At 43.1% G+C, this 21383-nt stretch overlaps 1 pseudogene; it reads right to left on the reverse strand.

Annotated features, from left to right (window-relative positions):
• Positions 1-1296: 1296 nt before the first annotated feature.
• The window catches only part of LOC135559833 (zinc finger CCCH domain-containing protein 11A-like), a 45306-nt pseudogene continuing 25219 nt past the window's right edge, over positions 1297-21383 (reverse strand).

The following is a 21383-nucleotide window of genomic DNA, read 5'->3' on the forward strand; positions in this document are numbered from 1 at the left end:
TCTGACAAACAAACATAAACTGTGTTGAAGTCTCACCAACGGGTCAGACTAAACCTACCCAATTCTGGTCTCCCAGACGATGATGGTTGGTGAGCAGGCAAGAGGTGAGGCTGGAGGTAAGGTCTTTGCCAGTGTAACCGATGTGAAACGGCTAGCTAGTTAGCGGTGGTGCGCGCTAATAGCGTTTCGATCGGTGACGTCACTTGCTCTGAGACCTTGAAGTAGTGGTTCCCCTTGCTCTGCAAGGGCCGCGGCTTTTGTGGAGCGATGGGTAACGATGCTTCGTGGGTGTCAGTTGTTGATGTGTGCAGAGGGTCCCTGGTTCGAGCCCGGGTATGGGCGAGGGAATGGACTAAAGTTATATTGTTACACCAGCACCGCTATGATGGGCATGGCAGCGGAGATCAGCTCCTTCAACAAAGATACTGGTCGGTCACACACAAACACAGAGCACTGATTACATTATCAATGATGGTTATGAATTCTATTTCAGATGTCATGATATGTGAAGTGAAATAGAATGGTAAACGCAGTGACCAGGCTGGATCCACCAGGCTAGATTATGAAGGTGAATTGGGTCAAAACCCCAAACTGTTTTGACCTTTGACCAGGTCAAATGTCACCAGAAATGCTCACATCATGGGAGGATATGCAGAGAAGAATGGGAGAAACTCCCCAAATACAGGTGTGCTACGCTTGTAGCATCCTACCCAAGAAGATTAGAGGCTGTAATCACTGCCAAAGGTGCTTCAACAAGGTACTGAGTAAAGGGACTGAATACTTATATAAATGTGATATTTAAGTTTCAGAAAAATAAAAAATAACGTTTTTGCTTCGTCATTATGAGGGTATGTTATGTAGATTGATGAGGCAAAAATTCGATTTAATCCATTTTAGAAGAAGGCTGTAACGTAACAAAATGTGGAAAAATGTCATGGGGTCTGAATACTTTCCAAATGCACTGAATTAGTGTGTAGCCCAAACTGTTTGGATGCTACAGACAGAAGTTGGCAGATTTGCTGTACTAACTTCAGATGAGTACCAAGATGCTTATGGGGGTCGTAGATCAATAGTTTGTAGACCAAACTGTTCGGACGGTAGCTCTGTCACCTTTCACCGCAGATGTGGAAGTGTTACATAGGTGGATGTGGTGGATTGAGGCACATCCATTGCAAAAATAAAAAGTCTCTCTCTAGATTAAAATGACAGATTTTTATGGGGATTTTTGGATTATGCTAATTCCATTTCCACGGAGGCATGGACTTTAGGGCGGGTTAAACAAGTACAGGAACGTTTTGAGACTATTTTCTCTGCAGACATATACCTTTAGCTTTAGTAGCTTGCCCAGGAGATTTATTCTGGGCTCCATCTGGAGCCTTCTCAACCGGAGCCTCATCCACAGAGGGTCCAGGGGAGGCTGCTGCTGTTAAGGCAGACTTTTTTGGGGGACTGGCACTTCCCGTGGAGCCTCTCTTCCTCTTGCCTGGGGCAGTGCTGGAGCTCCTGGGGCTGAGGGATGGTGGGTCTGCCTCTGCCTGCCTCAGTGGAGAGCCCTGCTGGGGGGAGGCGCAGAGAACAGGGGGGGCTACCTTGGGTTTGAGAGTGATGTGCTGACAGAGGGGGACCTTGGATGCCGGGGCGGGTGCCTCCGGTGTGATGAGGGGGCCCGGTGGGTTGACCGTCACTATGACAGAGGGCATACTCTTCTCCTTCTGGAGGGCGGGGTCTGTGGGCTGTTTCTGTGCAGATTCTGCCTCAGTGGAGCCCTCTGGTTGGCTGATGGAGGCCTGCTCTCTCCGGCAGCTGTGGCCTGCGAAGCCTCTTCTCACGGCATGATCTTCTCGAAGGTCTTCACCTTCACACTGGCCCCAGATACAGCATCGCTCCGTCAGTTAGCAAGGCAGGCCTAAAGACAACAGGACCACAGATTCAGTGATTATGGGTCCAACGTAGCCATTGTTATCATCGTTATATCAAACCATTTCTGGGTAACAATGAAGTATCTTCCTGAGAATGTTGTCAATTCAAATTGTCAAAAAGAAACAAAAACATCTTCCTAATAATTTTGCTAAGACTGTCTTGGGAGTGGTCTGAGTGGTGAGGGGAAAATGAAAAACTAGCTGTTATTGACAGAGGTTTGGAAGTATTTATTTTTGGTCAATTAACTCATTTATCGCCTGGTGACATCACCATGCAGTCCAAAACTCAATCTCACCAAAAACAGGTTGAAATTTCAGTCTGTCTTTCCAAACATCTCTTACACTGAAAGGGCATTAATTCACAGTGTGGAAAACAAAGGGAACACCTGCTCTTTCCATGACATAGACTGACTAGGTGAATCTAGGTAAAAGCTATGATACAGAGGGTGAATGGACAAGACCAAAGATTTAAGTGCCTTTTAACGGGGTACCGTAATAGGTGCCAGGTGCCCCGGTTTGAGCTGCTGGGTTTTTCATGCTCAACAGTTTTCCGTGTGTATCAAGAATGGTCTACCACCAACTGGAGTCAACGTGGTCCAGCATTTCATAATGATGAGTGAGAAAGTTAGACCCACAAATATCAGACCCCCCCATTTGCCCCAATACTTTTGGTCCCCTAAAATGGGGGACTATGTACAAAAAGGGCTGTAATTTCTAAACAGTTCACCCGATATTGTTGAAAATTCCTTCAAAATAAAGTAAAAGTCTGCACTTTAATCTCATAGTCATTGTATAATTTCAAATCCAAAGTTTGAGAGTACAAAACCAAAACAACAAAAACATAATCAACGTTCCAATACTTTACAATGCTCACTGTATATATTTTCAGAAATGATGGTAAATTAGCTTTTATTGTTTAAAGAAATTATGAAAGAGATTGGTGTGTTTTTGTTTCTCTATCTAAGGTACCCATAAGCAAATATCAAATGTAATTCATCATCATTCATTCGTTTTTGGCCGTGGTGCAAAAATGACCATGAGAAGTTTGTTGATGCTTCTTGGCACCTCCCTTTCCGGGGTCTGAGGCAGAGCCTAGGATTTTCCCATTGGACGCCTCCTGTCCCTGGGCCTGCATCCTGGCAGCCTTCTCCCTGTGGATCTCCTCCAGGGTTTTCACCTTCACTCCTCCCACATGAAGGGCCCGCCGGCTGGGCATGTTTAGGTGGGTGGGTCCCTGGGAGTTACCTGGAATTGCTTCCACAGCCGGCTGCTTGGCCTTCATGAGGCTGGGGATGGATGGGCCCCTGGTCCTAATCCAGCTTCTTGGCAAGGAAGATCACAGAGGTCTTCACATGGAGGCTTTTTGCAAGGTTGCTGGTGGTGCCTTTCTTTGGGGCATTGGTAGAGGTGGTTGTATCAGGGACTCAAGTGAGAGGGTCATTCCCTGACCCTGTGCCTAGGACTTAGCAACCTTCTCCTGCCTGATCTCCTCCAATGTTTTTATGCAGATAACTTCAGGTGCCCTAGTCTCGCTGTTGATCTCAACTGAGGGAGAGGTTAGTTAGAGTTAAAAGACAATAATACATTTTATTCAACATACTGAAAAAAATGTGTCGACTGTTAAGATAACGTTTCAAAGTAGATTATTTGAACCACTCAAAGCTAAACAGAACAATAAGCAAAGAAATGTAGAATTAGAATGACTAAGGAACTATTTTGAGAGAAATTGCAGGATGTTAATGAATGTATTTGGGATGTGTTCCTCCCGACTGGTCCAAAGGCAGGGGTACAGTCCCTGACCCAGGTTTCTATATTGGCCACTCCAGACACAGCCTCGAGTCAGAAAAGCTTTAAGGGGATGGCTCTAAGGTCTTTTAAATTCAACCCTGTTTTGTCACTGAGTTACTGAAAAATGAAGCGGTCAAATGGTATTTCCTAAATGAATTGAAAAATGAAGTAGTTCCAAACAATATCCATATGATTTATACCTCCCTATATCATTTTAACCTAGTGCTCAAATCACCTTGAAGGGTTGCTCCATTGTTCCTTTGAGCTGGGTATATTTGTGCTGGGTATCTTTGAGCTGGGTATCTTTGAGCTGGGTATCTTTGAGCTGCAGCTTTGTGCTGGGTATCTTTGAGCTGGGTATATTTGTGCTGGGTATCTTTGAGCTGGGTATCTTTGAGCTGCAGCTTTGTGCTGGGTATCTTTGAGCTGTAGCTTTGTGCTGGGTATCTTTGAGCTGGGTATCTTTGAGCTGTAGCTTTGTGCTGGCTATCTTTGAGCTGGGGATCTTTGAGCTGTAGCTTTGTGCTGGGTATCTTTGAGCTGGGTATCTTTGAGCTGTAGCTTTGTGCTGGCTATCTTTGAGCTGGGGATCTTTGAGCTGTAGCTTTGTGCTGGCTATCTTTGAGCTGGGGATCTTTGAGCTGTAGCTTTGTGCTGGGTATCTTTGAGCTGGGTATCTTTGAGCTGTAGCTTTGTGCTGGCTATCTTTGAGCTGGGGATCTTTGAGCTGTAGCTTTGTGCTGGGTATCTTTGAGCTGGGTATCTTTGAGCTGTAGCTTTGTGCTGGGTATCTTTCCGCTTTACAGCTCCTTCCTGCACTATGGACTATATGCTCCTTAATAAAAGGCTAAGCTTGAGAGCTAATATATTTATTTCATTTCATTTGCGATTTTCATGAATAGTTAACGTTGCGTTATGGTAATGATCTTGATGCTTTATTCACGATCCCGGATCCGGGATGGCTAGAATCAAGAGGTTAATTAATATGTGGCTTTTAATTGTTGTTTATATAATATTTCTCTCTACATTGTTTGGTCTTCGTTTCAGTCTTGTAAAGTGTTGTGTGACCTTTATAAATTGCACTTGAAATAAACTTGACACGACAGTAAGTACACTACATAGGAATCAAAGTGTCTTGGTGTGTTTCTTACCATCTTCGTCCTCAACATCATCTGCTCGGTTGATGACCACAGGCAGGTTTGTGGGTCTGGGAACATTCACCTGAGTCTCCCCCTTGATGACCCCACGGAGCTGTGGATTGGCTGGGCTGGGGAATGGGACAGAGACAAGAGGGACAGGATTCTCATGAGGCTCCTCCTTTTCTTTTAGGGCCAAATCTGAGTGATAAAACCATCCAGTTCAGTAACTACAGATCATCTCTGGTTCTGATGAAGGTTCATAAGTGAGCCCAAATATGTTATTTATCTCAATCCTGAATGTACGAAACTGAGTGTACAAAACATTAGACACACCTCCCTAATATTGAGTTGCACCCCCTTTTGCCCTCAAAACAACCTGTATTTGTCAAGGGCATGGACTCCACAAGCTGTCAAAAGCTTCCCATTGGGATGCTGGCCCCCATGTTGACTCCAATGCTTCCCTTGATGCTAAGGAGATAAAGATCATTAAGCTAATGGTGTCTTGGTCAGGATCGGTGTCTTGGTCAGGATCGGCCTCTTGAGAGCGACTACTCACTTTTGTTAGGTGGTATGTATTGGCCTTCTATGAAGTGGGGTTTGTCATGGTGGAAGGCACAGTGCGGCTTCTGGCAGCCAGCAGGCTGGGTCTCAAAGTAACATGCAATCTCCTTTCTATAGCATTTTTCTACAAGAAGGAAGAGCGAGGGCAGGTCAGAACATGTAGCAACACTGTAACAGCTAATTTCTACATACATTTTTGGACTTAGAAATGTATGATATATACCCATTGATCGTTGAAGAATGTAACTTATAAATGCCTCATGATCTTAGTTCAACTGTCGTGCCCCATCAGAACCCAAAATATAAGCTTGTTTTACTCCAATGTTTGTAAACAATGTATATGTAAACAAACACTGTATATACTCAAAACATGGTTAAAAATATTATTTTGGTCTGTCCTTGCATCCAAACCTGTATGAATTTGAGAGTGGTTACATTTCTCCAGGCCCATCCCTCAACCTTTTTACCAAAACAGAGGCGGGGTACCATTTGTTATTTTTTCAATTAAGGATTCTGAATTTAAGAAAAAAATCGAATGAAACACAGATATTTTTATGGTAATGACTCAAAACTAAGGTTTTCATATTCCCGGAACATTCAATAAATTCCATGGTTTTCCCGAAATCGCAGTTAGGGGATTCCCGGAATCAGGAGGGAATAAGCAGGAAACTCGGAATCCTCCAACCAGGATTTGTGGAAAACCAGGGAATGTATTAAAAGTTCCCGGAATTTTTCAATCCTACTTAAAACCCACGATAGAAATCGGAGAATTTTGTTGAATAAGACAAAACAGCCCAAAATGTCCCACTCGACATTTCCGGAACAGAGCAACAGCCCATGAACCTGGTTTTAAGACATGGTCTTTCTCTTCCCCTCTATAATGGCCACTTGAGACACGCACAGCCTCGAGTTGACAAAGCTTTAATGGGATATTACTGAAATGCTTATTTGTTTGGGTTTACAAAGGAAATGATTAGCAAAGATGGTCCCTGAAAGAGAGAGTGTGCCCTATCCTTACCTTGATCTGCATGTGGCAGAACGTGGAGACCTGTTGGGAGCAGCGTCTCTCCTGCCTCAGGCTGCAGACGAAATTACTGCCCTTGGCGGCTTCACAGTGTCTGAAGGGGCAGCTGTCGCCCTGCACCAGGAGACACAGACACAACAAAGTCAATACAGAATACTGACTTATACCTCATGTGCATACCTCCAAAACTGTGACTGTGTCACTGTGTGATACTATTACAATAGGACACTGTGAATGCCCTTATTTCTCATGGCCCCTACTTTAGCGCATGTGGTGTTGAAGAAGAAATAGCAGCCATCTCCATGGTCAGTCACGTTCTGGCTTGTTGATTGGATTCACTTCCAATCAATGTTCCCTTCAGAGCCAACAGGACTCTTCCTGGGCTGGCAACAAGGAAGCAAGTGAGCCATGGTCATTTCTCTGGTGTGAATGGATTCCATTTCTTCACTGTGGAGGCAAAAGAGCTGAACAGAGTTGAGCTCTACGTTCTCAAAGGATTTTGAATTCCTTCGTGGTCCATTGTGAAATACGTCCGTGACAGATTGGTCAACATGTAATAATGGGCCTGCGTCTTCCATAGTCCCAGTCGGTATTCACCTAATAATAAGGAATTCCCATCGACCACAAATTGGGGAAAACCAACATTATTTCCTATTGACCCCCATTGTAAAAGAGGCAACTTTGTCGTCGATTTTTTTGTTATACAGAAATATCAACCACTCGGGGATTTCACCATGAGACCAATGGTGACTTTAAAACAGTTACAGAGTTGAATGGCTGTGATAGGAGAAAACTGAGGATGGATCAACAACATTGTAGTTACTCCACATTACTAACCTAAATGACAGTGAAAAGAAGTAAGCTGGAACAGAATACACATATTCCAAATAAGCATCCTGTTTGCAATAAGGAAATAAAGTAAAACTGCTAAAAATGTGGCAAATAAATTAATTGTATGTCCAGAATACAAAGCGTTATGTTTGGGGCAAATCCAACACAACACATCCCTGAGTACCGCTTTCCGGCTCTACAGCTGCACCATCGAGAGCATCCTGACTGATTGCATCACTGCCTGGTATGGCAACTGCTCGGACTCCAACCGCAAGGCATTACAGAGGGTAGTGCGTACGGCCAAATACATCACTGGGGCCAAACTACCTGCCATCCAGGACCTCCATACCAGGTGATGTCAGAGGAAGGCCCTAAAAAATGTCAAAGACTCCAGCCACCCTAGTCATACGCTGTTCTCTCTGCTACGCACAGCAAGCGTTACTGGAGCGCCAAGTCTAGGACAAAAAGGCTTCTCAACAATCTTCTACCCCCAAGCCATAAGACTCCTGAACAGCTAATTAAATGGCTACCCAGACTATTTGCATTGCCCCCCTCCCCCCCCCCTTCCCCTTTTACGCTGCTGCTCTTCTCTGTTAATTATCTATGCATAGTCACTTTAACTCTATATATAGTCTACAAATTACCTCAATTACCTCAACTAACCGACTCTGTACCGGTACCCCCTGTATATAGCCTCACTATTGTTATTTTACTGCTGCTACTTAATTATTTGTTACTTTATTTCTTGTATTGTTATTTATTATTTTCTTCTTCTTGAAACTGTATTGTTGGTTAAGGGCCTGTAAGTAAGCTGCACCTGTTGTATTCGGCGCATGTGACAAATAAAAATTGGTTTGATTTGAATTCAAGAATTGATTTGGAATTTTAAATGAAATTGGAATTGACCCCAATGCTGATTGTCATAATTCGTCTTAAATATAGCCTGCTCCAAGTTCCCACAACCAATCTATGTTTACCATTATATCGGTTCAGAACTAGAGCTCCTCTAAACAAATGTTTGGTGTCAGTCAGACTGCGGCACAAGGCAGATACAGAAGGCAGTTTGTGCCGCCCTGCTTTGCCCTGTTAGTCATTGTTTAAAGGTGTCATAGACGGTATACAGATTCACTCTTTCTGCGTCAACAATGATACATGACTGAAACACAAAAGCCCTTCACAACGCAAGATGGGGAATTACCTGAGGATGTTTGAAAAAACTACAATTCTGTTCATTTCCATTAAAGAAATATCATTCCCCAAGTATTTCACTATCAAATAATCATAAAATGTGCAGATGTTAAAAGACGCAAGGGATTGTTTTACCATGAGAAACAGTTAAAAGAGAAGGACAGAGTAAAAACAATAAAATATAAATAAATTAAATGTATTTTTTTAATTGAAGAAATTGTAAATAATAGAAAATTAGAATAGAAAATAAGCCCTCCAGAGTCCTCTGTTGACATGTTGTAGCATCCCCAGTCTCTACTCAGATGGCATGAGCAGATAGACGATGGAGGTGGTTGGGGATTTTCAGTAACATAAAATCATATTTTCCCCAAAAATAAATGAGGAAATGTGTCAAATCAACCCTCCTCTATGGCAGTGATAGGTGATGCCTTGCAAGTCGCACTGGCGGTACAGTAAGTTGAAGTTCCACTGTTTTTTTTTAGTTCTGGTGGTTGACTGATGGTTGATGGTTAGTTGTGGTCACTTGAAATCCTACTGGTCAAATAAATAAACAAATATTTGTCACATGCTTCATAGACAACAGGTGTAGACAAACCGTGAAATCCATACTTATGGATCCTTTCCCAACAATGCAGCGTTAATAAAGAGGAGGAAAAAAATACAAATAGTGACACGAGGAATAAATACACAGTGAAAATACAGTGGCAAGAATAAGTTGGAAATACCTGGATTTCTGCATAAATTGGTCACAATCTGCTTAAACTAATAACGCACAAACAATTATACATTTTCATGTCTTTATTGAACACACCGTGTGAATGGTGGGAAAAGTATGTGAACCCTTGGATTTAATAAATGGCCTTTGGCAGCAATAACCTCAACCAGGTCGGTTCAGGGTCGTGATCAGACCTGCACAACAGTCAGGAAGAATTTTGAACCATACAAAACTGTTTCAGTTCAGCAATATTCTTGGGATGTCTGGTGTGAACTGCTCTTTTGAGGGCATGCCACAGCATCTCAATTGGATTGAGGTCAGGACTCTGACAGGGCCACTCCAGAAGGTGTATTTCCTTCTGTTGAAGCTATTCTGTTGTTGATTTACTTCTGTGTTTTGAGTCATTGTCCTGTTGCATCACCCAACTTCTGTTGAGCTTCAATTGGCAGACAGGTAGTCTAACATTCTCGTGCAAAATGTCTTGATAAACTCGGGAATTCATTTTTCCGTCGATGATAGCAAGCTGTCCAGGCCCTGATGCAGTAAAGCAGCCCCAAACCATGATGCTCCCTCCACCGTACTTTACAGTTGGGATGAGGTTTGATGTTGGTGTGCTGTGCCTTTTTTTCTCCACACATAGTGTTGTGTGTTCCTTCCAAACAACTCAACTGTAGTTTCATCTGTCCACAAAATATTTTGCCAGTAGCGCTGTGGAACATCCAGGTGCACTTTTGCAAACTTCAGACGTGCAGCAAAGTTTTGTTTGGACTGAATTGGCTTCTTCCATGGTGGCCTCCATTGAACACCATTATTCTTGTTTAGTGTTTTACGCATCGTAGACTCGTCAACAGAGATGTTAGCATGTTCCAGAGATTTCTGTAAGTCTTTAGCTGACACTCTAGGATTCTTCTTAACCTCTTAGCATTCTGCGCTGTGCTCTTGCAGTCATCTTTGCAGGACGGCCACTCCTAGGAAGAGTAGCAACAGTGCTGAACTTTCTCCATTTATAGACAAGTTGTCTTTCCTTGGACTGATGCACATCAAGGCTTTTAGAAATACTTTTGTAGCCCTTTACAGTTTTATGCAAGTCAACAATTCTTAATCTTAGGTCTTCTGAGCTCTCTTTTGTTCGAGGCATGGATCAGGCAATGCTTCTTAGCAAACTCAAATTTGGAGAGTGTTTTTTATAGGGCAAGGCAGCTCTAACCAACATCTCCAATCTCATCTCATTGATTGGACTCCAGGTTAGCTGACTCCTGGCTCCAATTAGCTTTTGGAGAAGTCATTAGCCTAGGGGTTCACATACTTTTTCCAACCTACACTGTGAATGTTTAAATTATGTATTCAATATAGACAAGAAAAATACCATCATTTGTGTGTTATTAGTTTAAGCACACTATGTTTGTCTATTATTGTAACAGATGAAAATCAGATCAAATTTGATGACCAATTTATGCAGAAATCCAGGTAATTCCACTCTACATTGCCCTGTGTAGAGTGCCGTCTTTCAGATGGGACATTAAACTGGTGACCTGACTCTCTGTGGTCACTAAAGACCCTATGGCACTTATCGTAAGAGTAGGGGTGTTAACCCTGGTGTCCTGGCTAAATTCCTAATCTGGCCTTCATACCATCATGGCCATCTAATCATCCACAGCTTACAATTGGCTCATTCCTCCCCCGTCTATTATTGTTCCAGATGAAAATCAGATCAAATTTGATGACCAATTTATGCCGAAATCCAGGTAATTCCAAAGGGTTCACATGCTTTTTCTTGCCACTGTACAGGGAGTAGAAAATAATGTGCTGTGTGCGTGTGCGCGTGTGTGCTCGCGTGCGTGCGTGCGTGCGTGCGTGCGTGCGTGTGTGTGTGTCAGTGTAAGCATTTGTGATTGTGTAGGTAGAGTCCAGAGTGTGTGCATAGAGTCAGCTATTTAGCAGTCTTCTTTATAAGTCTTATGGCTTGGGGGTAGAAGCTGTTCAGTGTCCTGTTGATTCCAGACTTGGTGCATTCGTACCGCTTGCCATGCGGTGGCAGAGAGAACAGTCTGTGGCTTGGGTGGCTGGAGTTTTTCAAAAAAATGTGGGCCTTCCTATGACACCACCTAGTATAGAGGTCCTGGATGGCAGGGAGCACGGCCCCAGCTGTACACACTACTCTCAGTAGCACCTTGCGGTCGGATTCCAAGCAGTTGCTATACCATGCGGTGATGCAGCCAGGCAAGATGCTCTCGATGGGGCAGCTGTATAACTTTTTGCGGATCTGAGGGTGTTGATGAACATAGGCTTTACTCTAGAACAAGGGTCGGTTCAAGGTCGTGAACAGAGTATCAGGTGGCCAGTCTAGCTGCCAATCACCTCATTCAGCTCCAGCAGGTGGTCATTAAATCCCTTGCTGGGGTCCAGCTCACAGCTCATGATAGTAGCCTATGAACTCCATCAGCTCGTCAAAGTCATCCATGGTGGAGGAGGTGGCCGAGGGCGGCTCCCATGGCTGAGTGAGACATCACCACAGGGCTGGAGAGGAGCGAGAGGAACTAGATAGTAAATTGAACCTCATTTAGCCATGCAAGTTTGGGTTCATGCTATGTTTAACCATATGACAGGTGATACAGTTATTGGTTGTAAACAGTAGCAGTTGGCCAATGTTACCTCTGTGGGACTATGCAGGTCTCTGGGTCTGCTGTGGTGGAGGCAGGCTGGGTGACAGGGACTGCTTGGAGCTGCTCTCTCAGGGGGCTAGAGCTGGTGGCCAGGCCCAGGGACAGTGGGTGAACTCCTGGGAACATCTGGTCCTTGACAAGATGTCAAGGACACCTGGAGAGAACAATAACAAATGTTATCAACACAGCAGCATACCACCCTGCATCCCACTGCTGGCTTACCTCTGAATCTAAGCTGGGTTGATCTGCTGGGAGAACACATGCTGCTGGAAGTGGTGTTGGAGGGCCAGTAAGAGGCACTCTGTCTTCTGGTCTAAAAAAAATATCCCAATGTCCCAGGGCAGTGATTGGGGACATTGCCCTGTGTAGCCTTTCTGTCTTGTCCCGACTCCCGACATGTTCATTACTATGGGACAGCTGGAGATCGAATTTTAATATCAAAACAATGTTGCAAATGTCAGAGATAGACAGCAAGGTTCACACAAATCAGGATTAGACCCACCCATTGTACAATTACTTGCAAGCTCTTCTCAACAGTACAGTATGCAGACTGATGTTGCGCAAGGTCACTGATTGTTTGATGAACAAAATTCCACGACAGCATGTGTGAAGTCAATTTTGAATTTGAAGTCAACAACACACAGTAATACCTTTGCTAGGCAAAGCATTTTGTATTTTGTCGTTTAAAATCACAGCTAAGAAGTTTTGCGGTTGAAATTGCAGTGTATTTAGTTGGAGAAGTTTGACATGCGCTAGCAGCCAGAGGGGTTACATCAGGGCAAACAAAAAACAATTGCTTAGCAACCAGACAGCAGTGCAATCTCTTTTATTCATTTTACCAGGTTAGTCTTGTTGAGGTAAGAAAAAAATCTCCTTTTCAAGAGAGACCATGGACCAAGAGCATCAACACATACGTTTCAGACAAACAGGCACATGACATCAGCCAGACGAGGATACACATCATTGCAATAAGCAGCACGCCAGTAACAAACATGTACGAGCAAGAAAAACATCTGAGTGCAAATACATCAAGCATTATTAGAGCCTGGAATAAATCACAGGGCCATTACAGTATCAGACATACTTCAAGCAAAATGACTAATGACTTCGGGTGACAACTAGAAACAGCTACATGTCTCAACAACCTGTTCATCTATTTGTCTTTTAAACTCCTCCAGGGACACCGGGTCCTGTAGTTTTAGGTTGGCTTGGAGGATTTCCAAGGCTAGGGGGCTGAGTAATAAAGAAGAAAAAAAATCCATGCTCTGATGCTAGGAACTGTTAGCATGAAATGGGATTGGAATCTGAGCTTGTATGTTTTTTCGCATGGAGCTAAAATAGAGAAAAGGGAGGAAAAAAAACCCTGTACAATTCCAGTATTTGTATAACCCTTGTGATTGCTTAGCTGTGGGGGTTATCCAATCAGGCTCCAAGTCCTCTGTTCTTCTCGAGCTCATAAAATAATAGTGTTTCATGTGGGTGATTGCTGAAAGGCCAGACTATTTTGGCTTGACAATGACAATTGAGCAGGCAAAAGCACAAACAGATCTGGGACCAGGCTACTTTGCATGGGTTTTCGCTAAACAAATTCAGGAGAGAGCTTTGAGAGATGTTTCTCTGCAGACATGTACCTTCAATAACTTGCCCAGGGGATTTATTCTGGGCTCCAGCTTGAGCCTTCTCAAGCGGAGCCTCGTCCACAGAGGGTCCAGGGGAGGCAGCTGCTGTTAAGGCAGACTTTTGTAGGAGAACTGGCACTTCCCGTGGAGCCTCTCTTCCTCTTGCCTAAGGAGATGAAGATCAGTAAGCTAATGGTGGCTTGGTCACAATCTGTCTCTTCAGAGAGACTACTCACTTTTGTCGGGCGGGATGCATACGCCATCTACGGAGCAGGGTTTCTTGTGTTGGAAGGCACAGTGAGAATTCGGAGTCTTAAAGTGACGAGCGATCCCCTTCCTATTTTTCTACAAGAGCCGAAGAGGCAGAAAGAGGGCAAGTCAGAACATGAAGCAACATTGTAAAAGCTCACTTAAAGAGTAACTGCCCCTTAAACACAACTCCTCATTTAGAAAACAGCCCATTTGGTATCAATATGAGTCAGATTAGTTTTTTTTACTGTCAAAATTGACTACAAAGTGTAAATAGGATCATTTTGGTGATGAAGTCAGTCTCTTCCAAAACAGAGTTTTGTGAGACTTATGGTCGTGACACAATGTAAATGAAGGTTGGGTTTGTTTCAATCCTGCCCACATGCCCACAACACACAGGTAATCATCAATTCAGAGTGCAGCGGCCCAATCGTAATGTCGGTGGTAAATGCGAGTTAATGAAGGATATCCCTTTAGGGCTAGTTAGAGACTATTATTACTAAATGTACATGGAACAATATGCAAAAAATCCAAAAGACTCCAAATTTCAATGACGTAAAAACAGTTCTGTAGCGATGTTTGTGCAGGCCCAATATATTACCACTGTATGTTGGCTATGCTTGAATTGCCTTGCCAATATTGTGGTTCTCAGACCATTTTGAAATTATATATAAAAAAAAGTAGAAAAATGGAAAATGATCACACTGGTAATAGATAATATGTTGTATTACTTGAGGCGCAGCTGAGTGAGCATAATCATTCGCTTTTTTGTTTTACTGGACTAATGACCTGCATCTGATGGTCAGTCTGAGGGGAGGGGAGGGAAGAAAGCAGTGGCGAGGCTGCCTCTCACCCGGCTCACCGTCCCTCTGCTCTCCCTCCCTCCGCTGAGACAAGGGGACAATAGTCTTCCAGCTGATGGCTGAGGTTGCACTGCATTATTTCTGCCTCGTGCACCAATTCATTCCGCTAATAATAACAACGCAAGCTTACAGGAACACTTTGCCACACTCATTCATTGCAGCTGCAGTGCTGCTTGTAGCTTGACGGGAATAACGCTCATTTTATGGCTTTTAAAAGTGTGGAACAAAGTGTTGACAGTGCTGAGTCACAACATGAACTTACTCACACAAACACCAGCTTTTTTGCTTCATTCGTCGAGTCGCTCCCTTGTCATAGTTTTTAAAAGTTTTGAAATCTCACAGTATAAAATTTGCTGTGAGTTCGAGGCTTCTTTTTACAGGCTGTGGCTTGAGGAGACTTGTGTAGACATGATAATCTGAGCTATCTGATTGGCCAGTGGTAGGCCTATAGGTGCTATTTATTTGCTCTCTGGGCCTGCCGGGTAAGTGGACTTCTACTGTCAGACACATGAAATAGTTTAAAATGGGAACACTTTGCCTTCGCAGCCCTAGGGCTGCTGAATCATGTGCACTTACCGCCAACAGCGCAAAACTAATAACAAAAAATGGCCACTTGCTCTTGTGTTCCGTAATGATCGCTGGAGTCTGCAAGTGTTTTGGACAAAATGAGCATTGAGGCAATGTACACTCGACGTCCAAACTGCCACTTATCAATATTCCAAAAGAGGCATTCTCTCCCACGACCTGTCTTATAGCATGACTCACTTGCTATGAAACACCGACACTGGGGACCTGGGGCAGACACAGGCACGTATCAGTTCGATCAAATTGGTATCTGGAATCAAAAAGGTCATATGTTTCACGTAAGAACACAGGATGCTGGAGAGACTGGTTGGTGAGTCACATTTCCTGGCAATTTCCACCAACCATAGATCTGGTATTAGATGACCTAACCCCCAATTCCAACCATAACTATTAGGGGCATGTTTACGATATGACCCTGTATCAGTGGTAAACAGTAAGGTTTTTACGTACACCAGAGAGGAAGAGGCGAAGCGAGAGAATATACTCCGCCCAAAATCTGTCCATGTGAGATAAGCCCTTTTTTTTGTATGGAGATCTATGAGTGTCGAATTACATGAGGCTTATTTGATTGAATAGAAGTTTCGTAATGCTTAGGCTGTTGCATATGTTCTGATTATAAGTGGATGCATGTGGCATTCTGTGAACCTTGAGAAAAACAACTAGTCGTGCCTGTTGTTCACACATGTATCTGCCCTCCCATTGGCTGGAATGGTCCCACCTGATCATGTCTGCCTTCAATCATTGAGGAAATGTATTTCCATCGTTAGAGCGGTCACTCGGCTATCTTGTCAATACAATAGATTTACTTTGCCTACACTGGTGAGTCATACATGACATCAATATGGCTGCCCCTGGCAGACTTCCTCCAGACCTCTTTCCTTCATCACATGACGAGACCTTCTCTATCTACACATGCTATGGGATTTTGTTCAGCAGCAACCATTCAATGGGCCTAACCATTCAATTTGATGGTACATCTTGACCTTATATTAATATCCCAGCTCATAATAAATACTTGATGATACCATCACATAAAGGCATTAAAGCAGCATAACAAAAGCACATAGCTGAAAGCAAAGGCCTCCGGTAGCTTCATATGGATTATAAAAGGAACCATGGTTACTTATTCATGAAGGTTGTTCATTAAAGACTACATCCAACACAGTGATGCAAACGCAGCAGATAAGAACAATTCAAATAACACTGTATACCCTCCACAGTTCACGGACTTTCGCAATGTTGATGAATTGTTTTCCCCCTCCTTTCCTACCTTCGTCGTTTCTGCCTTATTATGCAACTTAAAGCGTGCGCACAGAAACACAAACACAGGTGCACGCACAGACACAGCACCTCTCTTCACTCACTTGTTTGAGTTGGCAGATGTTCATACTCTGGAGAGAACTGACGATAGCGTAACAATGGATAATGAGGAGTCACAGTCGTTTGGCTATAGAAGGTCAACACAGTTCATGGACACATTCGGTCAATTAGTTTGACTGCCCATTAGGGACAATTACACACACTGTCCAGGGGACCAGCCATTAGACATAAAAGTAAATTGACGTGTTCTGATAGAATTTTCCATATTTGATGTATCATAAAACCAGCACACCTGATTCTAATTAACAGCGGCTTGCTCATTAGTTGCCTCGTTTTTCGATGTGCCGGTGTTAAAATACACTGAACTTCTGGACTGAGGATTGGATTGAGAAAGGATGGTCGACCTATAGTATAGTGTGGAGGCCTTCTCAACGTTTGATTAACGGGAGTGTGGTGTTGTTTTGACAGGATCTTGACATGCCCCAAGTTAATCTGCAAAATGGTGAGGCACACACCTACATGAGGAGAATCACACCGTCACATAGCACATACTAATAGCTCACAAAGTGTGACACGAGAGAGGAGAGAGAGAGAGAGAGAGAGAGAGAGAGAGAGAGAGAGATGATAACCGGCAACCTCACAGTTCTGGCTAATTAAACCTGGCCTGTGATTCACCACGGCACACACACATGAAAGCCTGCCACAATCAGATGAGAGATGGGAGCTAGCTAAATGTACCACACATACCCAGACACGCACATAATGTGTGGTTGCACACATATGCATAATACGCACACACAGTGTGCTGACTCGTCTCCTCTGCCATCACAGATAAATGAACCACGCGCACACACACACACACACACACACACACACACACACACACACACTTATTTCCTATTCCCTGTGTTGGGATCAAAGTGATGCCGTCTTCAGATGCACCCTGCCCTTATTCATGACCTTAAGCTGTCAGTGTTATCTCCCTGAGACACGCACACCGACAGACACACACACACACACACACACACACACACCGACAGACACACACAAGCTCCTACACGAACACACGTGCGGACTAACAAAGCTCACAGAGACAATAACAGAGTGCACAACTTGCCCTTCATGTTGGCTGACTATTAACCGTCTCTGGCTCTCTATCACTCTTTTCCTCCCCACCACTTCCCCTTTAGCCCATGTTTTATCCTATTGTCGTTTGGCTTCTGGCATTGTGAGTCACAGAGATTTCATTTGAACTCCAAACGTCCTAAAACTGACTTACACAAATATGTCACATTATAAATGGTTAAAGCCACCCTGGCTGTTTGTGTGTGAGTGTAGGGATTCAAATCAGATTAGGTGTGTGTGTGTGTGTGTGTGTGTGTGTGTGTGTGTGTGTGTGTGTGTGTGTGTGTGTATGCGTGCGTGTTTGCTTGAATGTACGTATGTGTGAATGTCAGTGAGTGTGTCTGCTCTGCGTGCATGTGCGTGTGGTGACTAGTGAGAGTCAAAAATATGGAGAGAATAAGAGCAATACCATAGAGACCAATTAAATGTGCACGTGCCGTTTGATTTTTACGTGAACGCTGGTTCCCGGCTGCAGCTGCCAATTGATCTCCGTATCAGGTGGTATTTCCGTTTCATTTCAAGAAATATGTACGCGGTAATGGGCACGCCCCTCTTCTGTCTCTTTCCCTCTTTTCATCCTCGCAAACGTCTTCATCTCTTCATCATCCTTACCACTGGTTTGTTTGATGTCATTATCAAGATCATTAGCTACACTATCACAATAATGTCATGGTCTATGGGTTATGTGAATGCGCAATCGGAGAGAATAAATATAGGTGAATGTATGAGTTATGAAATAAACATTTTACATCAAAGCCAACTACCATTAATCTCTTTCTTGTAAGCTTCTTGGTCTTTTTATTTACCCCCTCAAAAATACAAATAAAAACAATAGCATGCAGACATACCGATAGACAACACAGGACAATAACAAATAGTGGTACCCAGTGATGTGTTGTGTTGGATTTGCCCTAAATATAACACTTTGTATTCCGGACAAAAAGTTCATTCTTAGCCACATTTTTTTGCAATATTACTTTAGTGCCTTGTTGCAAACAAGATGCATGTTTTGGAAATGTTTTATATTCTGTACAGGGTTCCTTCTTTTCACTCTGTCATTTAGGTTAGTATTGTGCAGTAACTACAATGTTGTTGATCCATCCTCAGTTTACTCCTATCACAGCCATTAAACTCTGTAACTGTTTTAAAATCACCGTTGGCCTCGTGGTGAAATCCCTGAGCGGTTATCTTTCTCCGGCAACTCCGTTTGGAAGGACGCCTGTGTCTTTGTAGTGACTGGGTGTATTGATACACCATCCAAAGTGTACTTAATAACTTGACCATGTTCAAAGGGATATTCAATATCTTTTTTTATTTCTTTTTTTTTTTACCCAATCGGTCCTCTTCTTTGTGAGGCATTGGAAAACTAACCAAGGACTTTGTGGTTTAACCAAGGACTTTGTGGTTTAACCAAGGACTTTGTGGTTTAACCAAGGACTTTGTGGTTTAACCAAGGACTTTGTGGTTGAACCAAGGACTTTGTGGTTTAACCAAGGACTTTGTGGTTGAACCAAGGACTTTGTGGTTTAACCAAGGACTTTGTGGTTTAACCAAGGACTTTGTGGTTTAACCAAGGACTTTGTGGTTTAACCAAGAACTTTGTGGTTTAACCAAGGACTTTGTGGTTGAACCTATGCTTGACATTCACTACTCGACTGAGGGACCTCACAGATAATTGTATGTGTGGGGTACAGAGATGGGATAGTCATTCAAAAATCATGTTAACCACTATTCCTGCACTCAGACTGAGTCCATACAACGTATTATGTCATTTGATAAGCAAATGTTTTACTCCTGAACTTATTGAGACTTTCCATAACAAAGGGGTTGAATACCTTTCGACTCGAGACATTTCAGCTTTCAATTTTGTATTAATTTGTAAAATGTTTTAAAAACAAAATTGCACTTTGACATTATGGGGTATTGTGTATAGGCTAGTGAGACAACATATCATGTTAATATATTTTAAATTCAGGCTGTAACACAACAAAATGTGGGAAAGGTCCAGGGGTGTGAATACTTTCTGAAGGCACTGTAGCTACGTGCAGCGTACTTGGACACCGTGTCCCCACATTTCCCACACCGACTAACCTGAAGCCACAGGGTTCTTCTTGCGGGTGGTATTTCCTTACTTGGGAACATTGTGAACCATTAGGTTGCAATTATTTACACAGAATCTCACTGTAATCAATTTTATATTAAGTCTGTCAATCAATAAAAATGCGGAAAAGTCAAGGGGTGTGAATACATTCTGAAGACACTAATCAAGAGCTGACTCCTCTCCTGGAGATGGCTGATGACCAGGTGGATATTGTAGTGGCATTAGCTCTGTGGATTCGAGCGGGAGGCCTCTCAAGGGTTAAGAAGTCCAGATACAGTTGAAGTCGGAAGTTTACATACACTTAGGTTGGAGTCATTGTGTATGTTCCTTATAACCAAGGACACGCGAGGTAACGTTACTCAATTCATAACCTTTATGGTGTTATGTTCAATCGTGCTTATGTCCATTTGAAGTCGGAAGTTTACATACACTTAGGTTGGAGTCATTAAAACTCGTTTTTCTACCACTCCACACATTTCTTGTTAACAAACTATAGTTTTGGCAAGTCGGTTATGACATCTACTTTGTTCCTGACACAAGTCATTTTTCCAACAATTGTTTACAGACAGATTATTTCACTTATTTCACTGTATCACAATTTTATTGGGGCAGAAGTTTACATGCACTAAGTTGACTGTGCCTTTAAACAGCTTGGAAAATTCCAGAAAATGATGTCATGGCTTTAGAAGCTTCTGATAGGCTAATTGACATAACTTGAGTAAAATGGAGATGTACCTGTGGATGTATTTCAAGGCCTACCTTCAAACTCGGTGCCTCTTTGCTTGACATCATGGGAAAATCAAATGAAATCAGTCAAGACCTCAGAACAAAATTGTAGACCTCCACAAGTCTGGTTCATCCTAGAGAGCAATTTCTAAACGCCTGAAGTTACCACATTCATCTGTACAAACAATTGTATACAATTATAAACACCATGGGACCAAACAGCCGTCATACCACACAGGAAGGAGACGCGTTCTGTCTCTTAGAGATGAACGTACTTTGGTGCGAAAAGTGCAAATCAATCCCAGAACAACAGCAAAGGACCTTGTGAGGATGCTGGAGGAAACAGGTACAAACGTATCTATATCCACAATAAAATGAGTCCTATATCGACATAACCTGAAAGGCCGCTCAGCAAGGAAGAAGCCACTGCTCCAACACCGCCATAAAAAAGCCAGACTACGGTATGCAACTGCACATGGGGACAAAGATTGTACTTTTTTGAGAAATGTCCTCTGGTCTGATGAAACAAAAATAGAACTGTTTGGCCATAGTGACCATCGTTATGTTTGGAGGAAAAAGGGGGAGGCTTGCAAGCCGAAGAACACAATCCCAACCGTGAAGCACGGGGGTGGAAGTATCATGTTGTGGGAGTGCTTTGCTGCAGGAGGGATTGGTGCACTTCACAAAATAGATGGCATCATGAGTAGGGGAAATTATGTAGATATATTGAAGCAACATTTCAAGACATCAGTCAGGAAGTTAAAGCTTAGTTGCAAATGGGTCTTCCAAATGGACAATGACCACAGGCATACTTCCAAAGTTGTGGCAAAATGGCTTAATTAAGGACAACAAAGTGAAGGTATTGGAGGGGCCATCACAAAGCCATGACCTCAATCCCATAGAACATTTTTGGGCAGAACTGAAAAAGTGGATATGAGCAAGGAGGCCTACAATCCTGACTCAGTTA

This window comes from Oncorhynchus nerka, linkage group LG15 (assembly GCF_034236695.1).
Source record: "Oncorhynchus nerka isolate Pitt River linkage group LG15, Oner_Uvic_2.0, whole genome shotgun sequence".
In the NCBI taxonomy this organism is placed as follows: Eukaryota; Metazoa; Chordata; class Actinopteri; order Salmoniformes; family Salmonidae; genus Oncorhynchus; species Oncorhynchus nerka.